Genomic DNA, 15,539 nt, shown 5'->3' with positions numbered 1-15,539 from the left:
GGTTGGCTGCAGGAGTTGCTGGAAGGAGGCGTACAAGACGCCATCTAACCGTCTTAGGGACTCCACTCCAGATTTGTGTAGGGTTTACTCCTTAGCCTTTTCTTCTCCTGAAGATGTCCCAAAATGCAGTGGAGGTTTAGGATCAGAGTTTTCCTTCTCCTACCTGGGCTACCTTTCCAGGTTGACAAGCCCCACCTGCCCCTCAATTCTCTCCATGGCAGGTGTAGAAACTGCCTTCTTGACCATTGGACCCACTTTTGGTCTCATTCGCTCAAGCCTGTCTTTGCATGCAGGTGAAGTCCCAAGTCCCTAACTTACTGAGGGTTTGAGACCCATCGAGAATAACCTGTTATTATGAATCCTATCCACACATACATATACCAGTCTTTGACTTTATTTGGAGTCCCATATATTGTTGCATTGGAAAGAGAAATATATGTCTCCATTTATTCACTGGCTTGAAGACTAATACCTGCCAAGTAGGATTGCTTATAGATGGAGACTTTGCATGGACAAGTATAATGAGCCTTCCCCCTTACACCAAAAGTACAAAATACAGTAGGTTAAAAACTGTAAAGGGGGAGAGGGTGAGACAGAGAAAGAAAGAGAGAGAGAGAAAGAAAGAAAGAAAGAAAGAAAGAAAGAAAGAAAGAAAGAAAGAAAGAAAGAAAGAGAGAGAGAAAACACAACAACATAACACAACACGACGCAGAATTACGGGTGAGAGAAAAAACCTATTTTGGTTTGCATTTGCCTCTTCATGTTGATTTGGCCTTTTGGCTTCTGTAGGCTGTGATGCACAATAGACCTGCATAAAATTACAACTACATATATATTTGGGCTTTGGGACTGACTTGCCTGGTGATTGTCTAGCGGTCCTCTTGCAAATTGAGTCACTTGGTTTATTGTTGCCCCCCCCCACACCACATGTGTTGAATATTACTTCCCTGACCCTTCCTCCTCCTCCTCCTCCTCCTCCTCCTCCTCCTCCTCCTCCTCCTCCTCCTCCTCCTCCTCCCAGCCCAAGCCCTGTTCATGCATGACGCTGCACTGATGGAGGAGTCACTGGCAGAGCTAAACCTCTTCCAAGGCGAGGCTCCTGTCATCCATCATGAGTTAAGTATGAGCTGCCCTGGTAGCTGTCAGAGGAGGCCCCGCTGATGTGCCGCAGCTAATCAGCATGCCTTGCGCTGCGCATCGGGATTTGGGGAGGTCTCCGGCAGCTGTGCAAACCTGTGTGGAAAAATTCCACGCCTGCAAAAGATCGAAAGGCCCTCATTTGAAGTGCAAAAGCTGTGCCGAGGATATGGGAGCTTAGCTGGATTTAGAGGTAGCAAAGCGGGGGGGGGGGAGCTGCACCTGTTGAATTTCTGCCTGTTGCGCAACTGCTAAGAGGAACACGGCTCTTGCCAGAAAAAAGAGAGAGACTGCAACACCCACAATTAGTACCCCAATTTTTCTATATTTTTCATTGATGCAGAGTAGATCTGCATATACCCCATAGCAAGGTAAGCAAAGCCTTGATAGAGTGGACCAAATTTTGATCTGTTCCAAGGACCAGGTAAATCAAAGTGGCTGGGCTGATAGTTCTGGGAAGTTTAGAAGGAAATAGGCCTCCCTCAAACCAAATAAACTGAGTGAAAAGAAATTGATGTATTGATAGGCTGTGGTCTCTGAAACCGCTATAATTCTGTAGGCTGAGAGAGAGCTCTGGCTTCAGGCAATTGAAATGAGTCTTCCCTGTTTGTTTGTTTTTACTCAGATGCTGCTGAGTTTTAAGAAGTTTTCTGCATGCAAGGCAGAGGGTCAGAGGGGGCTGGGTACCATTGGCTGGCGATAGTTGACCAGGTGGATTTGAGGCTCAAGCTAGGAACCCAATAGATCAGGTTCTACTTCCTAATGCTTGTACTTCCTGGTTGCAAGTAGTTTCAGCTGAGACATTCACAGCACAAACCAAGGGTAGCCAACACGGCGCTCTGCAAATGTTGTGGGACCACATCTCCCACCATCCCTGATCTTTGGCCATGCAGGGAAACTTGGAGCCTGGACTGACCTTCTTTAGACTTGAAGGTACCACCTGCCCTGCTGGGACTTAGAGAATTTGAATATGTTTGCATTTGAGTGAGAAAGCAAGCTGCGCTTCTTGAACCAATGCGCGGACGAAAACAGCCTTTGAAATCCATGCATTTCTGAATTTTGCAATGCAGTTCTGCAAACTACCAGTGTGTACAAGAATGCATTATTTTAAGGGGAAAGTGTCCATAAAAATGCACATATGAGCGAAGGCAGCATATAAACATTCGTTGCATTAGGGAAAATATATGTGTACATTTTGTCAAAGCTAAACACAAAAATGTAGGAAGAATTTGCACTAAAACTCTGAGGAAATTTCACAAGGATGTTTTATTTTCATGGGGGTGGATGGGCTGCAAATTGCTGTGAAAATGTGGAGGACCGAATTTAAGAGTTTGGAAAAATGAGAACCAAGATTGACAGATCTGCCCATCCCTTTGGACCTCCAAATGGTATGTGTGGGTGGCTACGGGTGTGCAGCCTGGATAGCTCAGTTGGTAGAGCATAAAATCATAGAATCTTGGAGTTGGAAGGGACCCCAAGGGTCATCTAGTCCAACCCCTGCAATGCATGGTGATGATAATGTCAAGGTTGCAGGTTGAATCTCCATATGGAAAAACTGCATATTCCTGCATTGTAGAGGAATGGATTGGATGATCCTCAGGGTCCCTTCCAACTCTAAAATTCTATGTTCTATTAATGATCTATTCATGTGAACATGGTATTGTGAGAAAGTAGAAGCGGAAATAGGCACAGAGGAGGAAATACACACACCTGCAAACCTTTGCAAGGTTCCACTAGCAGTGGCTAATCTGGGATTTGCTGACATTAGGAAACGCACAGCCAAATTTCCCTTCAAAGACCGGCCTGTCGGCAAAACTCCCTGGCATTTGTCAGCCTCGTCTTCCGATGCAGAGGACTGGATTGCAGAGAGGAGCTGTCCATAGCTTTTGGGATGAGAAAATCCAGTTTGCCGTCACCCGCGTTTGAAGTGACTAAGAAGGAGTGTCAGGTCCATGGGGCAGACATGACATTTTGATAACTAAACGCTCAAAGTGAACCATGTCTAAGAGGCTGCCGAGCAGATTCCCCCCCCCCCCCAGCAATACGCGAGCAGTAAGTGGAAATTAATTAAAGGGCTCTATGTTTTTCGGCAGAATTATTAACAGGAAGTTCTGGCTGCAAATTGCAGCTGGAGTGACTTAGTCCACTTCCTCACCCTTGCTGAGCAGCGTGTAATGATGGATCTGTAGCTCAGAGGCTATGCAGGTATTTTGCACTCAGAGCACCCCCCACATTCCTGCCCCCCTCCCAGCCAAAGGATCTCAAGCAGCAATCTTGGGAGGCATCACAAAGACTGAGATGAATTTCCAAATTGTCGGAAGCCTGGCCTAAACAAAGAGGGTTTTGGAGGGTTGAATGAGGAAGCAAAACAATGTCCTCTCATGTACATTTTTTTTTTTTAAATTCTTTTTATTACATTTTCCATACATACGTTACAACATACATACATTTTCCATACATTTTTGAGGGGGGGGGAAGAGGGTGATTTTTGGGAGACAATTCACCAAGGGTGGTAGTCAACTGAATTTTTTCAAAAAGTCCCATGGAGCGACCTAGCTTAGTCATTTTCATTAATTTCAGCCAGTCTGTTCTGAGCGAAACTTAATTGAATACCACTCCAAAATTCCCTCACAGCTCCAATTGCCTGGCAGCTGCTATCTTATTTTTCCTCAGAACGCCAGGTTTCTGAGTGGCATTTGTGTGTGTGTGTGTGTGTGTGTGTGTGTGTGTGTGTGTGTGTGTGTGTAAATGGCATCCACCACAACAAACAAACAAACAAACAAACAAACAAACAAACAAAATGGTACTAGTTACAGGTAGGTAGCCGTGTTGGTCTGATGCAGTCAAAAAAATAATAATCCTTCCAGTAGCACCTTAGAGACCAACTAAGTTTGTCATAGGTATGAGCTTTCGTGTGCATGCACACTTCCTCAGATACACTGAAGCAGAAGTTACCAGACCCTTATGTATAGTCAGAGGGTGGGGAGGGGTATTACTCAGAAGGGTGGTGGGAATGGGTGATTGGCTGATAGGAGTGGTAAACCTGTGGATGACTGCTAACAACTGCAATTGGTCTTGCAGGAAAAAGCAAGGGCTGAGGTGCTAAAGAAAGCTTGATCATGTATAATGCGATAAGAATCCAGTGTCCTTATTCAGACCAGGTCTCTCCATGGTTTTAAGCTTGGTAATGAGTTGCAGTTCAGCAACTTCTCTTTCCAGTCTGTTTCTGAATTTTTTCTGTAATAAGACAGCTACTTTGAGATCTTGTATAGAATGTCCTGGGAGATTGAAGTGTTCTCCTACTGGTTTTTTCTGTCTTGTGATTCCTGATGTCAGATTTATGTCCATTTATCCTTTGGCGTAGGGTTTGGCCTGTTTGTCCAATATAGAGAGCTGAAGGGCACCGTTGGCATTTGATGGCATACACAATGTTAGAAGATGAGCAATTAAATAGTCCTGAGATTGTATGTTGGATGTTGTTGGGACCAGTGATGGTGTTGTCCGGGTGTATGTAGCAGCAAAGTTGGCATCTGGGTTTATTGCCGGCTCTGGTACCAATGTCCATGTTAGGTCTGGTGGTGGTATTATTGTGGGTGAGGAGTTGTTTAAGATTGGGTGGCTGTCTGTAGGCAATGAAAGGTCTTCCTCTCAAGCTCTGGGAGGAAGACCTTTCATTGCCTACAGACAGCCACCCAATCTTAATCTGTCTTATTATGACAAACTTAGTTGGTCTCTAAGGTGCTACTGGAAGGATTTTTTTATTTTGTTTAAACAAAATGGTAGTTTGGGCTGCCATTCCTCCACCCCAGAATACCTTTTAGAGCAAGGCATTCTGTGAGGAAATGGCATTTATTGGAACATAGGAAATTTATACGAAGTCAGGCCACTGGTCCATCGAGCTCAGAATCACCTGCACTGTTCGGTAGATGCTCTCCATGGATTCAGGCAGGAAGTGTCTCCCAGCCCTACCTGGAGATGCCATGGATTAAACCTAGATCCTTTTGTGGTGCAGATGAGGTGCTCTGCCACTGAGCTATGGCCCTTTCCCCCCCAAATCAAGCGAGTAAGTATAGGAACATAATAAGCTGCTGAGAATCAGAGAACTGTAGAGTTGGAAAGGACCCTGAGGGTCATCAAGTCCAGGCCCCTGCAATGTAAGAATCTCAACTAAAGCATCCATGGCAGATGGCCATTCAACCTCTGCTTACAAACCTCCAAGGAAGGAGAGTCTACAACCTCCTGAGGGAGACCATTCTACTGTTGAATTGCTCTTACATTAGAAAGTTCTTCCTGGTGTTGTGTCAGAATCTTCTTTCTTGTAACCTGAACCTTTTGTTTCATGTCCTGTCCTCTGGAGCAAGAGAAAACAAGCCCTTTAGATATTTGAAGGCATCTCCTCTCAGTCTCCTCTTATCCATGCTAAATATACCCAACTCCCTCTACCATTCCTCATATAAGTCTTGGTTTCCAAACCCTTGAACTTGGTCATCTTAGCTGCCCTCCTCTCCACACGTTCCCATTTATCAATATCCTTCTTAAATTGTGGCGCCCAGAGATGGACACAGTATTCCAGGTGTGGTCTGGCCAAGGCAAAATAGAGCGATGCTATTACTTCCCTTGCTCTGGGCACTGTTGAGGATTGGTGGCTGTTCTCCAGGCTTTCAAGACAGTCGATTGCAAAAACAATGCAGGTGACCCAACTAAAATATCAATGTTACCCACAGGCCTGGGTGAGCAGGCATGTGTTGAGTTGGATCTTGACCACGAAGAGCTACAAAGAGACAATACTGGGCTTCATGGGTCAGTGGCCTGACTCAGGGTAATGCGGCTTCTTATATGACCTTTACACCAGGGTCATGGCTTTGCCACAAAGAATCCTGGGAACTGTAGTCTGTTAAGGCAGTACTGTCACTGTTGCTAGTGCCATATAATACTTGTTCTGCATTTGAAAGCAGGTGATATTTACTGCGGCAGCATCCAAACTTTGGAACTCCCTTCCTATTGACATCAGCCAGGCTGTATGCTTTCTGGTGCCAGCTGAAAACAAACTTGTTCCAGCAAACTTGTCTAGACATTCAGAACTCTGACATGTGTTGCAATCTGATCTTTAGCATTTATTTTAGTTTTGTTTTGAAAGTTTTAAATAGTAGTTCTTAGCTGGTTTCTACTGATAATTTTTATTATTTTTGTAACACGCTTTGAGGACTTGCTTTTTCTAAATGTCCAAGCAGTGTATAAATTTTAACAACAAACAAACAAACAAATGAATGAATAAAGGTGCTGAGAATTGACAGGCGACCCTAATTTCCCTCCCAGACCTACAGTTACTTGGGGAGAGGGACTGATTGTGAAACAGCTCTGGAGATTGTAGAAGGAACAACACAGGCCTGGGATCTTTATTGCCACCTCCCTCCCTCCCTCGCTCCCTTGCTCTTGCTTGCAATCAGTTATCAACATCCCCAAGATTAGTTGCTTTAAGAAAAAGTTCTCCGGCCAGCTCTCGCGACGCACATGCCAGTTTTATCTGAGCCCCTTTTTAATGGGGTGCCGTGGGAGGAAGCGCAGAGCTCTTGGGACTGGAGCCTAAAACAATTGTACGCAGTCAGCTTTTGCGATAAGCTCGGGAGTGATCGGAGGCTGCCGGTTCCCAGTGGACTGTCTCCGTCTCCCATCAGAGCAGATAGCAGGAGGAAGACAAATGAAGTTGTCTTGCAGTTACTTACTGAGTCAATCTGCAGCAAGAGTCTTCCTTGCAAGCCAGAAGTTGCTGGCGTGACTCCGTGATCTAAGGGAGACATAAAAATAGAACCAGCCTGTTCTCAGACACACACAGAGCTCGGAATCGGAAGTAAGGATGTAACAACAAAAGAGGGAGGCAGTGTGCTTAATTGCCGACAAAATTTGCTGGTGCAATTTGGCAAAAGCGAAATAAAACAAGAAGAGCTCTGCTGGATCAGGGAATAGGCCCATCTAGACAGCATCCTGTTCCCACCTGGGTCCAACCAGATGCCTGTGGGGAACCCACAAGCAGAACCTGAACACAACAGCACACTCACCGCTTCTGATTCTCTGCAACTGGTACCTCTAACAGTGAAGGCAGAACAAAGCCATTGTGGCTTGTAACCACGATTTTACCTAATCTTCTTCCAAGTCGCAAATGGACATCCTGATTTTGGCTCCCAAGGGAATCCTAGAATCCTAGAACTGTAGACTTGGAAGGGACCCTGAAGGTCCTTGAGCACAACCCCTCACAATGAAGGGCTCCATTTGTAATATGCCGCCGTCATAACTTTTTGTCCGCAAACGATATCCAGTTGGTGAGACGTAATGACATCGCGACAGTGTCGCTTATCGCATCATTATGCGAGATTAGTTATGTAAACTGTGCCGATGAACACAGCCGATGAAACAGGCCACATCGTTGGTGGCTTCTGCCATAGTTGCCAACATTTCCATTTCAACAAGACCAAGGGCAATTTCTCAGGTAGTTTACACACACCCTTGCGAAGAAGACTCTGCATATGCTTAAGTGCACCCTGATACACGCTAACACACACACACACACACACACACGGCTTTATGAATCTATATTAAATGTTTCCCAGGCATCAATTGGACTGTGATACATTCGCAGTCCGCAGCGCGGGCGAGCCAGACTCAGTGCGCACAATGCCAAATGTATGAGGTGACAGGTGTTAATGAAGTGAAAGGGCTGTGAATCCGCTCCAGAACGCCCACGCATTAGAGACTTAACCACTCTGACTGTTGAATACTTTAGCAGTTGTGTGTGTGTGTGTGTGTGTGTGTGTGTGTGTGTTCTAGCTGGCTAGTATCAAAGATGGGCTGCTGTGATGCACTGGTGAGTTGTGGTAATTTTCTTCACGTTGCTACAGCAACATCGGGGGCTTGTAATCTAAACGAGGCTTGCTGTTCTAGGGAATGTAATTCATGCTTTGGGTGAGATTCTGGATTCAAATCCCCGACAAGCTGATATAACAGCAGGGAGGAGGGGTGTGTGTTTCTTTTTAAAAGGGGGAGGATCCATAGCTGAGTGCACAGATCTCACGCTGTGCAGGCAGATGGCGGCAGGTTAAATCAGGGTAGATGGGTTTTAAATCCAGGTGATTTAAATCCCCGCCCTGAACCAGCTTGCGTGCAGACCGGTTGCGGTGACTGTTTCAAAATTCCAGCTACCTGGGAGAGCGATCCAAAACCATCCATCACTCCTAGAACATACGAGCCCTGCTTGAGAGGACAGGGACCTATCTTATTCTCGCAGAGAAACCGACAAGCAGGATCCGAAAACGAGAGCACTCGCCTCTCCTGCCATTTCCAGCAACTGGTATTCAGAAGTGCTAGTGCCTTGAACAGCAAAGGGAGAACATAGGCATCATGGGCAGTAGCCATAGATAGCTTTGCCCTCCATTAATTGTCCAATTCCCATTCATACATACATACATACAGGTAAAAGGTGGCACTGTGGTCTAAACCACAGTTGCTCTGTCCCAGCTCCTGCCAACCTAGCAGTTCGAAAGCACACCAGTGCAAGTAGATAAATAGGTACCGCTGCAGCGGGAAGCTAAACAGTGTTTCCGTGCGCTCTGGCACTCGTCACTGTCCTCCGTGCGCTAGTAGCGGTTTAGTCATGCTGGCCACATGACCCGGAAAACTGTCTGTGGACAAACACTGGCTCCCTCAGCCTGAAAACGAGATGAGTGCCGCAACCCCATAGTCACCCTTGACTGGATTTAACTGTCCAGGGGTCCTTTACCTTTACCTTTTAAAACATATATACATACTCGCATATATTTCACTTTTCCTCCAAAGAGCTTAAGGTGGTGAAGGTGGCTCTCTGTTGTTGTTTTTTGTATATAATTTTTTTATTAAATTTTCTGTTTTACAATTTAAAAATACTCATTTCGACATCCTTAAGATATCAATGACTTCCCTTCTTCTCTTTCCCTGGTTCATTTTACATATAATAAATCCCTGCATATTTTACAAAAAACAAAACAAAACCTGTATCATTCAGTACTCCATTATTGCCTCCATCAAAGCTTATTTACACTGTTGAATTTACCTTAAAGCTGCCAGCATTTTCAGCTGTACACAGTTATTTCCCTTATAGTCAATAACCGTTTCCCAATCTTTTCTAAACGCATGTTCTCCAATAAAGCACATGTTTTCCAATCTTCTCTAGAGGTGGTTCTCTGCTCTCTGTTTCAGCCCGACAACTACCCTGAGAGGTAGGTTCAGTTGAGGGACTGTTGGTTGTCCTATTCAGAGCAGACACATGGAAAGGAACAGGTTTGAGGTAGCCGTGCCCAGCCACTTGAATAGGTCTACTCTGAGTAGGACTATAATACTGGATAAGCAAGCCTTTGAGCAGACCGAGCTCACCATGCGAGCTTCGTGACTGAGTGGGGAACCGAACCCTAGTTTCCCGGGGCCTAGCCCAACCCACAAACCACAACAGCTCTCTCTGTTAAAGCTGTCAAAATTATTACATCTTGTGGCAGTGAATTCCAAAGGCTTAGCTCTGCCTATGAGGCAGGTTTCGGTTTCTCTGTGCATGTGCAAAGCTAGTAAGGAACATTAAAGGGGTCGGACTAGATGGCTCTTGGGGTACACTTCCACGATCAGTCACTCGATAGCTAAGGCCGCTGTCCTGTGCACACATGGTTAGAAGTAAGTTCCTTTGCACAAAGTGGGGTTCTTACATCTGAGTAAACACGCAACGGATGATCCTGTTAGTGTTCAGCGTATTCAATAACCCAGGACTGGTTCCTACTGGACATAATAGTGTTTCTTCATGAAATGAAAAGTAAATGTCTTTGCTGTTTGGTTAGCTCAGAGGCCATAAATATTCAAAATTTGAAAAGCGTAAGAACTGCAGAGCTCAGAGAGCTGAGTCGGGGTGAGAGGAGCAGAAAACAGCATCAGCCGTCTGGGTTCTGCGGATGAGCCTGGTGAACTGGTGTCAGGGTGCCTGGGTGCTTCGCAAGAGTAAGAGGCTCCAAACTCCATGGCTGGTTTTTACAGAGTTTTATTATATACATGGGTTAAACCACAGAGCCTAGGGCTTGCTGATCAGAAGGTCAGCAGTTCGAATCCCTGCAATGGGGTGAGCTCCAATTGCTCAGTTCCAGCTCCTGCCAACCTAGCAGTTTAAAAGCACGTCAAAGTGCAAGTACAGTGGTACCTCTACTTACGAATTTAATGTGTTCTGAACGCACATTTGTAAGTTGAAAAAAATTGTAAGTCGAATCCCATAGGAATGCATTGGGAGAAAAAATTCGTAAGTAGAAGCAACCCTATTTAAAAATTCGTAAGTAGAAAAAATCCTATCTAAACCGCATCCAAGATGGCAGACGGAGCTCCATTCGTAAGTAGAAACATTCGTAAGTAGAGTTATTCGTAAGTAGAGGTACCACTGTAGATAAATAGGTAAGCTCCAGCGGGAAGGTAAACGTTGTCTCCATTTGCTGCTCTGGTTCACCAGAAGCGGCTTTGTCATGCAGGCCACGTGACCTGGAAGCTGTACGCCGGCTTCCTTTGCCAATAATGCGAGATGAGCGCCGCAACCCCAGAGTCGGTCACGACTGGACCTAATGGTCAGGGGTCCCTTTACCTTTTATTATATACATATGTACAAGTTAGAGCTAAAAAGTCCATGACCGTTCAGTCCGAGTCAGAATGCAGAAGTGCCTGTTTTTGGGACCGCCTCCAGCAAAGTATCCTTGGCGCCCTAAGGCGCCTCCTCTCTTCCTGACGTTTGGCCCCCCTGCGTTCCTGCGGAGAAGGGGGAACGGTTGCCCCTTCCCCTCTTGAGCTACTCAACTGCTGACCAGGCTCTCTGACCACTGACACCTCTTCTTCTGCCGCGCTCTGTTCAGGTGCTGCTAGCTGCTCCCTGTGCAGTTCTGTACTGGCAGCATCCCAGACTACCCCCTTCCAACTCCTCAGGCTCAGCACCACTCTCAGAGTGGTGCTCTGCGCGGGAAACATCATGGAGCTCCAGCGCTTCCAGGCTGGGCTCTCTGCTGACCCCTGGTCATCCCCTGACATCCAGTGCCTGCCTGGCAGTGTAGCGTAGTGGTCAGAGTGTGGCACGAGGTCTGGGGAGGCCAGGGTTCAAATCCCCACTTAGCCACAAAGTTCACCGGGTGGCCTTGGGTCATGACAAGGGATTTGGAGGTGAGCTTACCTAATTTACACCTTGCGATAAACAATATGCACAATAAAACACAGCCACTCGTCGAGTTTCACGCTTCTTTGAATATTGCAATGCAGTTTGCCAGCCAAGGAATGTCTGGCAAAAAGCATAGAGCGGGGCGGGGGAGTAGGCTTGCAAATGCATATATTGGTGAAAATGGGGCTAAAATGCATTCTGTTAGTGAAAATTGCTTTGCAATAAATAAATAAATGTGTGTATTAGGCAACATTGCATACAAAATATGTAGATTAAGAGACATTCAAACTAATATGCTGACAAATATTTAATGCTGACTTTAAGAAAGAACAGCAAAATAATGTGGAAATTTGGAGAAGTGAACTTAAAACTGGAAAAAATAAGAAACTGGGAGAAACAAAAATCAATAAATTTGCTCATCCCCACCTCTGGCAAACGTTGGTCCATTAATTTCAATGGATCAGCCCTTAGTAGATCATAGTTGTACATAACCCACAGTCCTTCAACCTAATCTCCCTCACAGGGTTGTTGTGAGGGTGAAACAGAAAGAGGAAGAAACAAGCGTGTCATAAATAAAATAAGTAATATTTTCAGTTTTCCAAACCATGGTTATTTCTTTACATTCTGAACCATAGTTTGGAAAAATCAAATTGCCCTCTTGTGCACATAGCTGAATTGCATTGCCTTCCCATTTGATCAAATCATCATCTGTCATTACGTCTGAAGCAGCAAAACAACATTGGAGTGATCCACCCAAACGTTTGGCCGGTTGGGTATTTTCTTCTCATTGATGTTTTTTTTTTAAGGAAACCCCACACAGAGAAAAGTGGCCCTTGATTCAGTGTGTAGTACATGGTTATGGTTTAAGAGATGATTAGGCTTTAGGGCCATTGCTGAATGGGAGAGATGCTTGTTGCAAGTCTGAACGGAGTTTGCAAGGACATTTCCTTGAATGCACTTACAAGCCTTCTCATGTTCAAAAGGGAAAAGAGCCAAGGGTGTGTGGCTGACATACATGCTCCCACCCTTCCACACATGTTTGCCCTTACCATTGTCAAGGCTGAGCGCCCAAAGGGGGCTTTTTATGACAACGTCACAAATCCAGTTCAGAGTGAGGGTCGTGCTTCCGGCCCTCACTCTGGATGGGCATATGGCTTTTGCTTCCATTCGCAGCCATCAATGAATGGTAGAGACGCTTGTGTTGCAATGGGGCAAAAGTGTTAGGTGAAAATTTCCCTCTCCTACACTGATAGTCGGTAGCAGATGATGGAAAAGATCCCTTTCCTTGAGACCCTGCAGAATCCACCAGACAGTTGTGTGCTAGATGGACCAGTGATATGGCTTGCTATAAAGCAGCTTCCTACATTCCCATCCTTTGCCTGCAAAAAGAGATTTCCCAAGAAACGCAGCATCTCTCCGGCATGAAACCGCATCACGAGGCAAGCAGCGGGAGAACATTTGATATTCAGTCCCCAATTAGGGCTCTCTTCTCTCCACTTTTCTCCCCCCCCCTTTTTGGCATGCAGCTGAACAATTCCTGAGTGCTGCCCTTCCCCTGGTAGCTTCAGAGAGGTGGCTTCAAGGAAAAGGGATTTTCAAAATGGTCAGTGTGCGAAACCAGGAGGGAGAATGGAGAGGGAGACCGGATCATCAGCACCCTCCTGGCCCTGTACTTTGCATGTTCTTATCCCTCAGGAGGAAGGAAGCCAAATGGAATGAGGTGGCCATTAGCTAGAGCTGCTCCTGCGTCAGGTCTGAATGAATAAGATACAGACAGAGCCCTTCGCTTCGTGCAATACCTTGGCTTGAGAATGGTCCAGTTCTCCTCGCAGGGCTAAGTGTGGAGACGAGGGCTCACACGAGTTAATGCAGTTCTGTAAAACTAAAACTAAACCCAAATCTCTGCATATAGAAAACTAGTGTGAAAGGAAGAAGAGCCCTAGCCTCGCTTTCTCACTGACACGCTAGATTTCTCAGTGCAGGGATGGAGGAGCATTCAGTGAGGTGAAACACCACCACCGTTCCCGGCAATTTGAGGTGGTATAGTCCAAACACACTTTAATCACCCAAGTAAGAGCTAGGCCTTAGCATCACCAGCAATTTAGTGCAGGGGGGTGGTGGTGGAGAAGGGAAGAGAATATATAACATTTCCTGGTAGCTCCTTACCTAACTTCAGTTTCTATAAAAATTCAAGCTATATTCCCTGACTCCAGGTGTCCGGAGTGTGTCCATGGTACTTGGTGGCTAGTGTAGCGCACTGCACATGCTCAGAGGTGCCCCATCTTTATTGCACTCTCCCCTCAATCTCCTCCTGATCTTCAGGTAGGAGAGGTACCCATCTGAAAGCTGAGTAGAAGGAAGCAGGTAAGAATGTGAGGAAATGTGCAAAGTTTCACCTGGCAGGTTGCCCTGCATAGCCTTGTTTCTTCCTTGCTTAAGGGAGGCACCAGAAACTTTGCGACAAGCAGCCACTCATTATCGCAGCCACTCGCCAGCTTCCACTCAGACCTATTTGCTTGTCTAGCAACCACAACAGTTCAGCTAGGGAAAGGGGCAAGTGATGGGATGCCACACTTTGGAAACCTGGGATCATATGTACTCTCCAAAGTTTGGACTAGGTTTGACCCTACCCGATCGATCCAATATGAGATTGGAAACATGGGCATCCTTCAGAATTTGCACTACTCTGAATTTTGCAGTGCAGTTCTCTACTCAAGTAATGGGTACAAAAAATGCCTGTATTAGTGAAAATAACATTGAAAAACACATTATTTTTCTGGAAAATCGCATTGAAAAAAAATGTGTATATTGGGTAAAATTGCGTACAAAAGTGTGTGTATCAGGAGAAATTCACACTATCGGTAAAATCTGGATGACTTTTCATGAGGATTAAATATATATTTACCCATAAACTGAAGTGGAAATGTGGAGGGGAGAGAGAGGGGGGGGAGAGATTGACAAATTTCCCCATTTCCCCCAATATCTCATCTGGCCAGGAGGAGGGAGATATTCTCCTGATGCCAACAGGTCCTGTTTGGTTTAATTTAGGCTTAATGGGAGGTTATGCAAAGGTTACCTAAAGGCTGAATGAGATTAGGACCACCCAAGAGGTGTCAAGCCTCTTGAGACTTTCTGAGTATGGATTCCTTAAAACTAAGCTGGGGAAATGGGGGACAGGAGATTTATGTAGGAGCCTAACAGGGATTATGGACACCTGCATCTTTTTGTCTCAATAAATTTAGGGGCTTTAGTGAGGCCATTTGTTTGCTGTCTTTAATAAAAACTCAGATTGAAAGCGAAGCTTACTAGACTCCTGGAACAACCTCTGCAATGCAGGAATCCCAGCGAAAGAACCCCTGGCAGATGGCCCTCCAAACCTCTGAAGGAGGAGAGCCCACCACCTCCCAGGGTAGTCCATTCCACTGCCAAACAGCTCCTACCACCAGAAAGTTCTTCCTAATGGTTCATCTCGTAACTTGGATCCATTGGTTTCGGGATCCCACCCTCTGGAGCAGCAAAAAACAAACAATCGTGCTCCATCTTCCTTGTGACAGCCCTTCAGATATTTAAAATGGTCACTGCAACTGTTGGGCAGAATCAAGGTGGTTATATGCCTTGCTTTCCTTTCCTTGAAAGAACCCTGTATTTGAAGGAATGTCCGGGATGAGTCTGATTTATGTATAAGTAACCCTGAGAAGTGAAAGCGGGCATGTGTGTGTGTGCTGGTTTGTCCACTCCAGGGGGCCGAGGTGTCTTCAGCCCCCTCAATATTTGTTTGAAGGGGGCCAAGCATGAGCGGGGCTTAAAGGTGGCTATCAGCATGGCGGCATTGCATCCATTGTTGGCGTCTAGGGCATGTGTGTGCACAAGACAGGACCGGGGGCTTGGCACAAAGGGTGACCAAAATCCACTGTGCCAGCCCAACCCTCACCGCCACTGCTGGGTGGGTGTGGGGCACAGAGGGTTCACAGGGCAGCACTGTGCCACCTGCCTGCCTGCGTCCCTGTGCAGGGGGGAGCCTGGTTAGCTGATGCGGCCATTGGCGGGCGCACTCCCCAACACTGACCGGATAACCATTCAGTGAGGGGGCAGGGGGCGCGGTGGCAAGGCCAGGCTGGGCTCCGGGGCCCAGAGGCTTCTGATGGCAATCAGGGTGGGGTTCCGGGGACGACAACATCTACCTCGCACCCCCCTTCAAATCATGCGCCCG

General features: G+C 46.2%; 1 protein-coding gene across 2 annotated transcripts in view; it reads left to right on the top strand.

Annotated features, from left to right (window-relative positions):
* Positions 1 to 15,539, top strand: part of ARK2C (arkadia (RNF111) C-terminal like ring finger ubiquitin ligase 2C) — a 73,247-nt gene that overhangs the window by 44,417 nt on the left and 13,291 nt on the right. The window lies entirely within an intron of this gene.

This window comes from Zootoca vivipara, chromosome 10 (genome assembly GCF_965207765.1).
Source record: "Zootoca vivipara chromosome 10, rZooViv2.hap1.1, whole genome shotgun sequence".
Classification (NCBI taxonomy): domain Eukaryota; kingdom Metazoa; phylum Chordata; class Lepidosauria; order Squamata; family Lacertidae; genus Zootoca; species Zootoca vivipara.
Note: the sequence above shows the minus strand (reverse complement) of the source record. Positions and strands in the feature narration are given on the sequence as shown.